The sequence below is a fragment of the Equus asinus genome, unplaced genomic scaffold (assembly GCF_041296235.1).
Source record: "Equus asinus isolate D_3611 breed Donkey unplaced genomic scaffold, EquAss-T2T_v2 contig_194, whole genome shotgun sequence".
Classification (NCBI taxonomy): domain Eukaryota; kingdom Metazoa; phylum Chordata; class Mammalia; order Perissodactyla; family Equidae; genus Equus; species Equus asinus.
Window position 1 is genome coordinate 420461 of NW_027224843.1, and position 14540 is coordinate 435000.

A 14540-nucleotide genomic window follows, 5' to 3' on the forward strand; every position below is an offset into this window, starting at 1 on the left:
AGCTAGCCTCTCTTGCCCATGTTCCTCAGTTTCAGAGGGTAGATATTTCAGGGTTGCTTTGTCCCCAGGGCTCCACGCCTTTGTGCTTTGTTTTTGCTTAAGGATTGCCACCTGAGGTAGCCTCTCTTGCCCATCTTCCTCAGTTTCAGAGGGTGGATTTCTCCGTGTTGCTTTTTCCCCAGGTCTCCACGCCCTTGTGTGTTTCTTTTGCTTAAAGATTGCCACCTGAGCTAGCCTCTGTTGCCCATCTTCGTCCGTTTCAGAGGGTGGATTTCTCAGTGTTGCCTTTTCGCCAGCTCCCCACGCCCTTGTGTGTTTCTTTTGCTTAAAGATTGTCACCTGAGCTAGGCACTGTTGCCCTGCTTCCTCAGTTTCAGAGGGTACCTTTTTCAGGGTTGCTTTTTCACCGGGTCTCCTCGCCATTGTATTTTTTTATCTTATTTTTTTTGCTTAAAGATTGCCACCTGAGCTAGCCTCTGTTGCGCTTCTTTCTCAGTTCTAGAGGGTAGATTTCTCCGTGTTGCTTTTTCCCCAGGTCTCCACGCACTTCCTTTCATTTTTCCTTAAAAATTGCCACCTGAGCTAGCCTCTGTTGTCCATCTTCGTCGGTTTCAGAGGGTAGATTTCTCACTGTGGCTTTTTTGCCAGGTCTGCACGCCCTTGTGTTTTTTTTCTGCTTAAAGGTTGCAACCTGAGCTAGCTTCTTTTGCCCATGTCCCTCAGTTTCAGAGGGTGGATTTCTCCGTGTTGCTTTTTCCCCAGGCCTCCACGCCCTTGTGTGTTTCTTTTGCTTAACGATTGCCACCTGAGCTAGCCTCTGTTGCCCATCTTCGTCCGTTTCAGAGGGTGGATTTCTCAGTGTTGCCTTTTCCCCAGCTCCCCACGCCCTTGTGTGTTTCTTTTGCTTAAAGATTGCCACCTGAGCTAGCCTCTGTTGTCCATCTTCGTCGGTTTCAGAGGGTAGATTTCTCACTGTTGCTTTTTTGCCAGGTCTGCACGCACTTGTGTTTTTTTCTGCTTAAAGGTTGCAACCTGAGCTAGCTTCTTTTGCCCATGTCCCTCAGTTTCAGAGGGTGGATTTCTCCGTGTTGCTTTTTCCCCAGGACTCCACGCCCTTGTGTGTTTCTTTTGCTTAAAGATTGCCACCTGAAGCCAGCCTCTCTTGCCCATCTTCCTCAGTTTCAGAGGGTAGATATTTCAGGGTTGCTTTTTCCCCAGGTCTCCACGCCTTTGTGTTTTGTTTTTGCTTAACGAGTGCCACCTGAGCTAGCCTCTCTTGCCCATGTTCCTCAGTTTCAGAGGGTAGATATTTCAGGGTTGCTTTGTCCCCAGGGCTCCACGCCTTTGTGCTTTGTTTTTGCTTAAGGATTGCCACCTGAGGTAGCCTCACTTGCCCATCTTCCTCAGTTTCAGAGGATGGATTTCTCCGTGTTGCTTTTTCCCCAGGTCTCCACGCCCTTGTGTGTTTCTTTTGCTTAAAGATTGCCACCTGAGCTAGCCTCTGTTGCCCATCTTCGTCCGTTTCAGAGGGTGGATTTCTCAGTGTTGCCTTTTCGCCAGCTCCCCACGCCCTTGTGTGTTTCTTTTGCTTAAAGATTGTCACCTGAGCTAGGCACTGTTGCCCTGCTTCCTCAGTTTCAGAGGGTACCTTTTTCAGGGTTGCTTTTTCACCGCGTCTCCTCGCCATTGTATTTTTTTATCTTATTTTTTTTTGCTTAAAGATTGCCACCTGAGCTAGCCTCTGTTGCGCTTCTTTCTCAGTTCTAGAGGGTAGATTTCTCCGTGTTGCTTTTTCCCCAGGTCTCCACGCACTTCCTTTTATTTTTCCTTAAAAATTGCCACCTGAGCTAGCCTCTGTTGTCCATCTTCGTCGGTTTCAGAGGGTAGATTTCTCACTGTTGCTTTTTTGCCAGGTCTGCACGCCCTTGTGTTTTTTTTCTGCTTAAAGGTTGCAACCTGAGCTAGCTTCTTTTGCCCATGTCCCTCAGTTTCAGAGGGTGGATTTCTCCGTGTTGCTTTTTCCCCAGGCCTCCACGCCCTTGTGTGTTTCTTTTGCTTAAAGATTGCCACCTGAAGCCAGCCTCTCTTGCCCATCTTCCTCAGTTTCAGAGGGTAGATATTTCAGGGTTGCTTTTTCCCCAGGTCTCCACGCCTTTGTGTTTTGTTTTTGCTTAACGATTGCCACCTGAGCTAGCCTCTCTTGCCCATGTTCCTCAGTTTCAGAGGGTAGATATTTCAGGTTTGCTTTGTCCCCAGGGCTCCACGCCTTTGTGCTTTGTTTTTGCTTAAGGATTGCCACCTGAGGTAGCCTCTCTTGCCCATCTTCCTCAGTTTCAGAGGGTGGATTTCTCCGTGTTGCTTTTTCCCCAGGTCTCCACGCCCTTGTGTGTTTCTTTTGCTTAAAGATTGCCACCTGAGCTAGCCTCTGTTGCCCATCTTCGTCTGTTTCAGAGGGTGGATTTCTCAGTGTTGCCTTTTCGCCAGCTCCCCACGCCCTTGTGTGTTTCTTTTGCTTAAAGATTGTCACCTGAGCTAGGCACTGTTGCCCTGCTTCCTCAGTTTCAGAGGGTACCTTTTTCAGGGTTGCTTTTTCACCGGGTCTCCTCGCCATTGTATTTTTTTATCTTATTTTTTTTGCTTAAAGATTGCCACCTGAGCTAGCCTCTGTTGCGCTTCTTTCTCAGTTCTAGAGGGTAGATTTCTCCGTGTTGCTTTTTCCCCAGGTCTCCACGCACTTCCTTTTATTTTTCCTTAAAAATTGCCACCTGAGCTAGCCTCTGTTGTCCATCTTCGTCGGTTTCAGAGGGTAGATTTCTCACTGTGGCTTTTTTGCCAGGTCTGCACGCCCTTGTGTTTTTTTTCTGCTTAAAGGTTGCAACCTGAGCTAGCTTCTTTTGCCCATGTCCCTCAGTTTCAGAGGGTGGATTTCTCCGTGTTGCTTTTTCCCCAGGCCTCCACGCCCTTGTGTGTTTCTTTTGCTTAAAGATTGCCACCTGAAGCCAGCCTCTCTTGCCCATCTTCCTCAGTTTCAGAGGGTAGATATTTCAGGGTTGCTTTTTCCCCAGGTCTCCACGCCTTTGTGTTTTGTTTTTGCTTAACGATTGCCACCTGAGCTAGCCTCTCTTGCCCATGTTCCTCAGTTTCAGAGGGTAGATATTTCAGGGTTGCTTTGTCCCCAGGGCTCCACGCCTTTGTGCTTTGTTTTTGCTTAAGGATTGCCACCTGAGGTAGCCTCTCTTGCCCATCTTCCTCAGTTTCAGAGGGTGGATTTCTCCGTGTTGCTTTTTCCCCAGGTCTCCACGCCCTTGTGTGTTTCTTTTGCTTAAAGATTGCCACCTGAGCTAGCCTCTGTTGCCCATCTTCGTCCGTTTCAGAGGGTGGATTTCTCAGTGTTGCCTTTTCGCCAGCTCCCCACGCCCTTGTGTGTTTCTTTTGCTTAAAGATTGTCACCTGAGCTAGGCACTGTTGCCCTGCTTCCTCAGTTTCAGAGGGTACCTTTTTCAGGGTTGCTTTTTCACCGGGTCTCCTCGCCATTGTATTTTTTTATCTTATTTTTTTTGCTTAAAGATTGCCACCTGAGCTAGCCTCTGTTGCGCTTCTTTCTCAGTTCTAGAGGGTAGATTTCTCCGTGTTGCTTTTTCCCCAGGTCTCCACGCACTTCCTTTTATTTTTCCTTAAAAATTGCCACCTGAGCTAGCCTCTGTTGTCCATCTTCGTCGGTTTCAGAGGGTAGATTTCTCACTGTGGCTTTTTTGCCAGGTCTGCACGCCCTTGTGTTTTTTTTCTGCTTAAAGGTTGCAACCTGAGCTAGCTTCTTTTGCCCATGTCCCTCAGTTTCAGAGGGTGGATTTCTCCGTGTTGCTTTTTCCCCAGGCCTCCACGCCCTTGTGTGTTTCTTTTGCTTAACGATTGCCACCTGAGCTAGCCTCTGTTGCCCATCTTCGTCCGTTTCAGAGGGTGGATTTCTCAGTGTTGCCTTTTCCCCAGCTCCCCACGCCCTTGTGTGTTTCTTTTGCTTAAAGATTGCCACCTGAAGCCAGCCTCTCTTGCCCATCTTCCTCAGTTTCAGAGGGTAGATATTTCAGGGTTGCTTTTTCCCCAGGTCTCCACGCCTTTGGGTTTTGTTTTTGCTTAACGATTGCCACCTGAGCTAGCCTCGCTTGCCCATCTTCCTGAGTTTCAGAGGGTCGATATCTCCGTGTTGCTGTTTCCCCAGGTCTCCACGCCCTTGTGTGTTTCTTTTGCTTAACGTTTGCCACCTGAAGCCAGCCTCTCTTGCCCATCTTCCTCAGTTTCAGAGGGTAGATATTTCAGGGTTGCTTTTTCCCCAGGTCTCCACGCCTTTGTGTTTTGTTTTTGCTTAACGAGTGCCACCTGAGCTAGCCTCTCTTGCCCATGTTCCTCAGTTTCAGAGGGTAGATATTTCAGGGTTGCTTTGTCCCCAGGGCTCCACGCCTTTGTGCTTTGTTTTTGCTTAAGGATTGCCACCTGAGGTAGCCTCTCTTGCCCATCTTCCTCAGTTTCAGAGGGTGGATTTCTCCGTGTTGCTTTTTCCCCAGGTCTCCACGCCCTTGTGTGTTTCTTTTGCTTAAAGATTGCCACCTGAGCTAGCCTCTGTTGCCCATCTTCGTCCGTTTCAGAGGGTGGATTTCTCAGTGTTGCCTTTTCGCCAGCTCCCCACGCCCTTGTGTGTTTCTTTTGCTTAAAGATTGTCACCTGAGCTAGGCACTGTTGCCCTGCTTCCTCAGTTTCAGAGGGTACCTTTTTCAGGGTTGCTTTTTCACCGGGTCTCCTCGCCATTGTATTTTTTTATCTTATTTTTTTTGCTTAAAGATTGCCACCTGAGCTAGCCTCTGTTGCGCTTCTTTCTCAGTTCTAGAGGGTAGATTTCTCCGTGTTGCTTTTTCCCCAGGTCTCCACGCACTTCCTTTTATTTTTCCTTAAAAATTGCCACCTGAGCTAGCCTCTGTTGTCCATCTTCGTCGGTTTCAGAGGGTAGATTTCTCACTGTGGCTTTTTTGCCAGGTCTGCACGCCCTTGTGTTTTTTTTCTGCTTAAAGGTTGCAACCTGAGCTAGCTTCTTTTGCCCATGTCCCTCAGTTTCAGAGGGTGGATTTCTCCGTGTTGCTTTTTCCCCAGGCCTCCACGCCCTTGTGTGTTTCTTTTGCTTAACGATTGCCACCTGAGCTAGCCTCTGTTGCCCATCTTCGTCCGTTTCAGAGGGTGGATTTCTCAGTGTTGCCTTTTCCCCAGCTCCCCACGCCCTTGTGTGTTTCTTTTGCTTAAAGATTGCCACCTGAGCTAGCCTCTGTTGTCCATCTTCGTCGGTTTCAGAGGGTAGATTTCTCACTGTTGCTTTTTTGCCAGGTCTGCACGCACTTGTGTTTTTTTCTGCTTAAAGGTTGCAACCTGAGCTAGCTTCTTTTGCCCATGTCCCTCAGTTTCAGAGGGTGGATTTCTCAGTGTTGCCTTTTCCCCAGCTCCCCACGCCCTTGTGTGTTTCTTTTGCTTAAAGATTGCCACCTGAGCTAGCCTCTGTTGCCCATCTTCGTCCGTTTCAGAGGGTGGATTTCTCAGTGTTGCCTTTTCGCCAGCTCCCCACGCCCTTGTGTGTTTCTTTTGCTTAAAGATTGTCACCTGAGCTAGGCACTGTTGCCCTGCTTCCTCAGTTTCAGAGGGTACCTTTTTCAGGGTTGCTTTTTCACCGGGTCTCCTCGCCATTGTATTTTTTTATCTTATTTTTTTTGCTTAAAGATTGCCACCTGAGCTAGCCTCTGTTGCGCTTCTTGCTCAGTTCTAGAGGGTAGATTTCTCCGTGTTGCTTTTTCCCCAGGTCTCCACGCACTTCCTTTTATTTTTCCTTAAAAATTGCCACCTGAGCTAGCCTCTGTTGTCCATCTTCGTCGGTTTCAGAGGGTAGATTTCTCACTGTGGCTTTTTTGCCAGGTCTGCACGCCCTTGTGTTTTTTTTCTGCTTAAAGGTTGCAACCTGAGCTAGCTTCTTTTGCCCATGTCCCTCAGTTTCAGAGGGTGGATTTCTCCGTGTTGCTTTTTCCCCAGGCCTCCACGCCCTTGTGTGTTTCTTTTGCTTAACGATTGCCACCTGAGCTAGCCTCTGTTGCCCATCTTCGTCCGTTTCAGAGGGTGGATTTCTCAGTGTTGCCTTTTCCCCAGCTCCCCACGCCCTTGTGTGTTTCTTTTGCTTAAAGATTGCCACCTGAGCTAGCCTCTGTTGTCCATCTTCGTCGGTTTCAGAGGGTAGATTTCTCACTGTTGCTTTTTTGCCAGGTCTGCACGCCCTTGTGTTTTTTTCTGCTTAAAGGTTGCAACCTGAGCTAGCTTCTTTTGCCCATGTCCCTCAGTTTCAGAGGGTGGATTTCTCCGTGTTGCTTTTTCCCCAGGCCTCCACGCCCTTGTGTGTTTCTTTTGCTTAAAGATTGCCACCTGAAGCCAGCCTCTCTTGCCCATCTTCCTCAGTTTCAGAGGGTAGATATTTCAGGGTTGCTTTTTCCCCAGGTCTCCACGCCTTTGTGTTTTGTTTTTGCTTAACGAGTGCCACCTGAGCTAGCCTCTCTTGCCCATGTTCCTCAGTTTCAGAGGGTAGATATTTCAGGGTTGCTTTGTCCCCAGGGCTCCACGCCTTTGGGTTTTGTTTTTGCTTAACGATTGCCACCTGAGCTAGCCTCTCTTGCCCATCTTCCTGAGTTTCAGAGGGTCGATATCTCCGTGTTGCTGCTTCCCCAGGTCTCCACGCCCTTGTGTGTTTCTTTTGCTTAACGTTTGCCACCTGAAGCCAGCCTCTCTTGCCCATCTTCCTCAGTTTCAGAGGGTAGATATTTCAGGGTTGCTTTTTCCCCAGGTCTCCACGCCTTTGTGTTTTGTTTTTGCTTAACGAGTGCCACCTGAGCTAGCCTCTCTTGCCCATGTTCCTCAGTTTCAGAGGGTAGATATTTCAGGGTTGCTTTGTCCCCAGGGCTCCACGCCTTTGTGCTTTGTTTTTGCTTAAGGATTGCCACCTGAGGTAGCCTCTCTTGCCCATCTTCCTCAGTTTCAGAGGGTGGATTTCTCCGTGTTGCTTTTTCCCCAGGTCTCCACGCCCTTGTGTGTTTCTTTTGCTTAAAGATTGCCACCTGAGCTAGCCTCTGTTGCCCATCTTCGTCCGTTTCAGAGGGTGGATTTCTCAGTGTTGCCTTTTCGCCAGCTCCCCACGCCCTTGTGTGTTTCTTTTGCTTAAAGATTGTCACCTGAGCTAGGCACTGTTGCCCTGCTTCCTCAGTTTCAGAGGGTACCTTTTTCAGGGTTGCTTTTTGACCGGGTCTCCTCGCCATTGTATTTTTTTATCTTATTTTTTTTGCTTAAAGATTGCCACCTGAGCTAGCCTCTGTTGCGCTTCTTGCTCAGTTCTAGAGGGTAGATTTCTCCGTGTTGCTTTTTCCCCAGGTCTCCACGCACTTCCTTTTATTTTTCCTTAAAAATTGCCACCTGAGCTAGCCTCTGTTGTCCATCTTCGTCGGTTTCAGAGGGTAGATTTCTCACTGTTGCTTTTTTGCCAGGTCTGCACGCCCTTGTGTTTTTTTTCTGCTTAAAGGTTGCAACCTGAGCTAGCTTCTTTTGCCCATGTCCCTCAGTTTCAGAGGGTGGATTTCTCCGTGTTGCTTTTTCCCCAGGCCTCCACGCCCTTGTGTGTTTCTTTTGCTTAACGATTGCCACCTGAGCTAGCCTCTGTTGCCCATCTTCGTCCGTTTCAGAGGGTGGATTTCTCAGTGTTGCCTTTTCCCCAGCTCCCCACGCCCTTGTGTGTTTCTTTTGCTTAAAGATTGCCACCTGAGCTAGCCTCTGTTGTCCATCTTCGTCGGTTTCAGAGGGTAGATTTCTCACTGTTGCTTTTTTGCCAGGTCTGCACGCACTTGTGTTTTTTTCTGCTTAAAGGTTGCAACCTGAGCTAGCTTCTTTTGCCCATGTCCCTCAGTTTCAGAGGGTGGATTTCTCCGTGTTGCTTTTTCCCCAGGCCTCCACGCCCTTGTGTGTTTCTTTTGCTTAAAGATTGCCACCTGAAGCCAGCCTCTCTTGCCCATCTTCCTCAGTTTCAGAGGGTAGATATTTCAGGGTTGCTTTTTCCCCAGGTCTCCACGCCTTTGTGTTTTGTTTTTGCTTAACGAGTGCCACCTGAGCTAGCCTCTCTTGCCCATGTTCCTCAGTTTCAGAGGGTAGATATTTCAGGGTTGCTTTGTCCCCAGGGCTCCACGCCTTTGTGCTTTGTTTTTGCTTAAGGATTGCCACCTGAGGTAGCCTCTCTTGCCCATCTTCCTCAGTTTCAGAGGGTGGATTTCTCCGTGTTGCTTTTTCCCCAGGCCTCCACGCCCTTGTGTGTTTCTTTTGCTTAAAGATTGCCACCTGAAGCCAGCCTCTCTTGCCCATCTTCCTCAGTTTCAGAGGGTAGATATTTCAGGGTTGCTTTTTCCCCAGGTCTCCACGCCTTTGTGTTTTGTTTTTGCTTAACGAGTGCCACCTGAGCTAGCCTCTCTTGCCCATGTTCCTCAGTTTCAGAGGGTAGATATTTCAGGGTTGCTTTGTCCCCAGGGCTCCACGCCTTTGTGCTTTGTTTTTGCTTAAGGATTGCCACCTGAGGTAGCCTCTCTTGCCCATCTTCCTCAGTTTCAGAGGGTGGATTTCTCCGTGTTGCTTTTTCCCCAGGTCTCCACGCCCTTGTGTGTTTCTTTTGCTTAAAGATTGCCACCTGAGCTAGCCTCTGTTGCCCATCTTCGTCCGTTTCAGAGGGTGGATTTCTCAGTGTTGCCTTTTCGCCAGCTCCCCACGCCCTTGTGTGTTTCTTTTGCTTAAAGATTGTCACCTGAGCTAGGCACTGTTGCCCTGCTTCCTCAGTTTCAGAGGGTACCTTTTTCAGGGTTGCTTTTTCACCGGGTCTCCTCGCCATTGTATTTTTTTATCTTATTTTTTTTGCTTAAAGATTGCCACCTGAGCTAGCCTCTGTTGCGCTTCTTTCTCAGTTCTAGAGGGTAGATTTCTCCGTGTTGCTTTTTCCCCAGGTCTCCACGCACTTCCTTTTATTTTTCCTTAAAAATTGCCACCTGAGCTAGCCTCTGTTGTCCATCTTCGTCGGTTTCAGAGGGTAGATTTCTCACTGTGGCTTTTTTGCCAGGTCTGCACGCCCTTGTGTTTTTTTTCTGCTTAAAGGTTGCAACCTGAGCTAGCTTCTTTTGCCCATGTCCCTCAGTTTCAGAGGGTGGATTTCTCCGTGTTGCTTTTTCCCCAGGCCTCCACGCCCTTGTGTGTTTCTTTTGCTTAACGATTGCCACCTGAGCTAGCCTCTGTTGCCCATCTTCGTCCGTTTCAGAGGGTGGATTTCTCAGTGTTGCCTTTTCCCCAGCTCCCCACGCCCTTGTGTGTTTCTTTTGCTTAAAGATTGCCACCTGAAGCCAGCCTCTCTTGCCCATCTTCCTCAGTTTCAGAGGGTAGATATTTCAGGGTTGCTTTTTCCCCAGGTCTCCACGCCTTTGGGTTTTGTTTTTGCTTAACGATTGCCACCTGAGCTAGCCTCTCTTGCCCATCTTCCTGAGTTTCAGAGGGTCGATATCTCCGTGTTGCTGTTTCCCCAGGTCTCCACGCCCTTGTGTGTTTCTTTTGCTTAACGTTTGCCACCTGAAGCCAGCCTCTCTTGCCCATCTTCCTCAGTTTCAGAGGGTAGATATTTCAGGGTTGCTTTTTCCCCAGGTCTCCACGCCTTTGTGTTTTGTTTTTGCTTAACGAGTGCCACCTGAGCTAGCCTCTCTTGCCCATGTTCCTCAGTTTCAGAGGGTAGATATTTCAGGGTTGCTTTGTCCCCAGGGCTCCACGCCTTTGTGCTTTGTTTTTGCTTAAGGATTGCCACCTGAGGTAGCCTCTCTTGCCCATCTTCCTCAGTTTCAGAGGGTGGATTTCTCCGTGTTGCTTTTTCCCCAGGTCTCCACGCCCTTGTGTGTTTCTTTTGCTTAAAGATTGCCACCTGAGCTAGCCTCTGTTGCCCATCTTCGTCCGTTTCAGAGGGTGGATTTCTCAGTGTTGCCTTTTCGCCAGCTCCCCACGCCCTTGTGTGTTTCTTTTGCTTAAAGATTGTCACCTGAGCTAGGCACTGTTGCCCTGCTTCCTCAGTTTCAGAGGGTACCTTTTTCAGGGTTGCTTTTTGACCGGGTCTCCTCGCCATTGTATTTTTTTATCTTATTTTTTTTGCTTAAAGATTGCCACCTGAGCTAGCCTCTGTTGCGCTTCTTTCTCAGTTCTAGAGGGTAGATTTCTCCGTGTTGCTTTTTCCCCAGGTCTCCACGCACTTCCTTTCATTTTTCCTTAAAAATTGCCACCTGAGCTAGCCCCTGTTGCCCATCTTCGTCGGTTTCAGAGGGTAGATTTCTCAGTGTTGATTTTTCCCCATTTCTCCACGCCCTCGTGCTTTTTTTTTTTTATTTCCTTAAATGTCGGCGCCTGAGCTAGCTTCTTTTGCCCATCTTCGTCAGTTTCAGCGGGTAGACTCTCCGCCTGCCTTCGACAGGCCCTCTGGACTGGAAAGCTTTCCTCCTCCCGTCATCACGGTCCTTCTCGGATGACGTGCCTGGTTTCGGTTTGACCGTCCCCGCCCGCCCTGATTTTCTAAGTCCTCCCGGGAACCCCGGGGGCGCTCCAGCCGCTCCGGGAAGCGGCGGCCTCCCGGCCGCACCGGCCCAGCCCGGCCCGGGCCGCCCCCTGGCCTCTCTGGGGGGAACTCTCCCCTTCCCCTTCCCGGTGATCGCCCGAGAAACCTTTCCCGAGTCCCCCTCCTGCGGCTGGGGCTGCGCCTTGGCGGCCGGGAGCCCGCGGGCGGACGCCCCGGGGCCGCACTGGGCCGGGAGGCTGGGTCCGAGGGGGCTCCGGGACGGGATCGGGCGGCCCGGCGGCCCGGCTGTGCTCCCCGGCGGGCCCGCGCTCCGGCTCCGTCCCGCTGAGGCGGTCGTCGGTCGCCGGGTGCCACCTGGCGGCCGCTTTTATATCGTCTCTTTCCTCCGGAGCTCCGGCGACGCGGGCCAAGGGACGGGACTCGGCCGCGGTGACCGAGGCAGAGTCCCGGGAGGCCGGCGTCGCTGGCGGGATCTGGCCCGGTGGCGCCGGGGCGTGAGCGCGACGCCCGCTCGCCGGAGATTGGAGGTGCAGGCTACTGAGGGAGGTGGCTGTCGCCGCGCCGCCCGGTGCCGGCCGGGGTGTGGGGCCTCCCGGACGGGTCGACCAGCAGCCGCCGGTGCCCCTCCGTCCCCGGGAGGGGGTGGGGGGCCGCCGCGGGGGAACGGGCGAGGGAGCTCGTCCCGTGCCCGGCCGTCGTCCCGAGGGCGGCCCGGTGGTCGGGCCTTCCGCGTCGCCGATCCCCTTTCCGCGCCCCGCTCCGGAGGTGGGCGACCGGCCGGGGCCTTGCGGGGGAGGCCCGTGGAGGGCGCGACGGGCTCGGCCGCCGGGCTGGCCTTTTCCCCACTGGTCTTCCGAGTCGACCGGCTCTGGCGGTGGGGACCGGGCCCGGTCCTCGGATGCCTCCTCCTCCGTGGCAGTTTTTTTTTCCAAGTCCCGCCCTGGAGAAGAGCGTGGACCGGCCCCGGGAGCCCTCGAGGGCGGGCCGGGGAGGGCGTCCCCGGCCCGGACGCGTGCCCGGGGTGGGTCCGGGCCGTCGGACCGGACTTCTCTCTCCGAGTTTCGCGGGTCGCGTCTTTGTCCGGAGGCGGGAGGGGGCCGGCTCGAGGCGTAGGTGGAGCCCCGGCTGAGGGACGGGAGCCACGGTCCCGCCCCGGGCCCGGTCGCCGGAGGCGCCTCCGCGGAATTCTTTTCTAAGTCCTGACCCGGCGACTCAGAGGGAGGGACCGACCGGTCCCGGCCCGCGCGGGCGGCCCGGGGAGGCTGTCCCCGGCTCCCCCTGCCGCCACGCTTCTGGGGTCGACCAGATGGCCCCGGGTGCTCCGGGCCTGGTGGCGATGGGGTCGTGCTTGGGGTCTGGTGGCCGTGGCCGTGATCCAGGGGTTCCCCTGGTGATCCGTGGTTGGGCCCCGTCTCCGGGCGCGGCGATTCTTGCCCCCGAATGGGTGGTTTTGTGCCGCCAGATAAGTGCTGACACGCTCTGCTCGGGTGACAGTCGCCCGAGAGCTTCCGGGTGCCTGGATGCGTGTGCGGGGAGGGCTCCGGGCTCTGGCCGAGAACCGGACGCCCGTTTCCACCCCCGCCGCTTGAGCCGCCCGCTGGGGCCTGCGCGCCGGCTCTTGTGCGTTCCAGGCGCCCCCACGACCGTGGTGCCACCTCCGGTCTCTGGTACCCGAGGGCGGCGGGGTTAGGGGCGCGGGGTCCTCTACCACGTGCACTCCCTGCCGCCGGCACCCGGGTGCGGTCGCGACTTACCCCATCCCACCGGCTCCGTGCCAGTGCGTGTCAGGCGTTCTCGTCCTGGGGTCGTCGCCCGCGCTTGCTGGAGGAGGAGAGGGGTCGGTGAGGCTGAAGCAGGCTCCTCCGCTCGCTGTCCTCGCCGGCCTTCCCTTGCTCGGGGGTCCCTCGCGTTATGCTGCCGACCGATGTGGTGATGCTGTGCTCTCCCGGGCCGGGCCTAAGCCGTGCCAGACGAGGGACGGACGTTCATGGCGAACGGGACCGCTCTTCTCGCTCTGCCCGCGGGTCCCCTCGCCCGTTCTCCCCCGCTGCGAGTGGCGTGTGGGAGGCGGCAGGGGTGCGGAATCCGGCCCGACCTCGCTCCCCCGCCCCGTGCCTCGTGGCGTGGGCGGTGTCGGGGTCTCCGTGACGCGGCGGATGCTCTGCCTGTGCCTCTTGGCTGTGTCTCGCGGGCGGCCCTCCCCGCGGTGGGGCGGGCCGTGTTGCCGCCGCGCCGCGCGCCTTCCCGGGCGCGTGAGCGCGTTCCCCAGGCCGTTGGCGGTGCCCCTGGAGCGTTCCAGGTCGTCCCTCAGGCGCCCGAGGCCGAGTGGCGGTGTCGTTCCCTGTTCCCGTCGGCCTCCTCAGGTAACCACTGCGCTGGTGTGTCTGAGGAGCGGGGGGGTCGAGTCGGTAAGGGAGGCGTGCCCCTCGTCCCCCTCGGGGGGGACGGGTGCCTCGTCGCCCCCCACGGCGTGCCGTGTGGGGGCGGGCAGGCTCGGGCGCGTGCCCGCGCGTTCCCCTTGCTGGGGTTTCCCCGCGGGTGTGGGAGTGACCGTGGCGGGCCGAGCCAGCGGCGTGGCGCTGGCTCTTTGGTTGGGAGGTGCTGTTTGATCGGCACCTCCGTCCCAGTCTCTGCCTCCCTTGGTCTCTCGGCCTGAGGGGAGGCACTGACTTGGGAGCCGCACAGGGGCCTTGTAGATCCCTAGCTAAGCCCAGTGTGGCCAGAGATGGCGAGCCCGGGGCAGCGCGGGCTCGCGGCCCTGACCACGGACGCTCCGACTTGCTCTAGGCCTTACCTCTACCGCAGACCCCTCCTGCGTTGCGTGGCCATGGTGTCTGTAAGCGCCTTGGTGGGCCCGATGGCGGACGATGGGCGGGGGCGACACGCCCTCGGCGAGAAAGCCTTCTCTAGCGATCCGAGAGGGTGCCTTGGGGTACCGGACCCCCCAGCCGCCGCCCCTCCTTTGCGCGTAGTAGCCACGGATGCCACCACCGTGGCGCGTGGGCAGAGCTGCTCTTTGCCTACCGCGGCCGGCGCCTCCCCCCTCCGAGTCGGGGGAGGGTCACGCCCGGCCGGGCCGTCGTCGGGCGCGGGGCCGCGCGTGTGCGCGAGCGTGCGCGTGGTTCTCCCGTCGCGCGCTGGGGCGGGGAGAGGGCCCGGCCCCGTCCGGGCTCCGCCCCGCCGCGAGCGGCTGGCTCTCCGCTCGCTCCCGTCCCGAGCCGCAGCCGGTGGTGGCGTGCGGGCATGGGTGGGGGCCGCCGCCGCTCTCGGGCGCGTTCCCTCGGGACGTGGGCCCCGGAGCAGACCAGACAGGCAGACGGGTGGCTGGGTGGACGGGGCGGCCCCCGGCGGCGGGGGCGCCTCACGTAGGCCCCGGCGGTGGGGCCGGGCCCGCGGGAGGCCGAGGGGTGGCTGAGGCCGGCCGGCGTCCCAGGCGTCGTGGGACCGCCCTCGCGTGTCGTTGGCGGTGGGATCCCGCGTGTGTTTTCCTGGTGGCCCGTCCGCGCCCGAGGCCGTCCCCGGGAGCCTTCCCGCGAGCCCGTGCTCCCTCCGTCGAGGCGCGCGCCGCGCTCCCCGCTGCCCCCGGTGCTCCCCCGCCCGGGCAGACGCCTGGCCGCGCCGCCCACCGGCCGGGACCGAAGTGGGCCTCGCCGTGCGGGTGTCGCCTCCGGCCACCGAGGCCGGTGGTGGCCCCGGGCGAAGTGCTCTCGGCTCCGGTCGGGTGGGGCCCGCGCGCCAGGCGCCCGGCGCGGGACGCTGGCGCCGTGTGCGGGAGAGCCCTGGCCGTGGCGGGGCCGAGCCCCCGTGAGCTGCGCGCGGGGCGACGGGGCCAGTCGCCGTTCTGGGCGCCGCGGGACCGCCCCTGGTGCTGGAGGCCCCTGGCGGTGAGACCCCG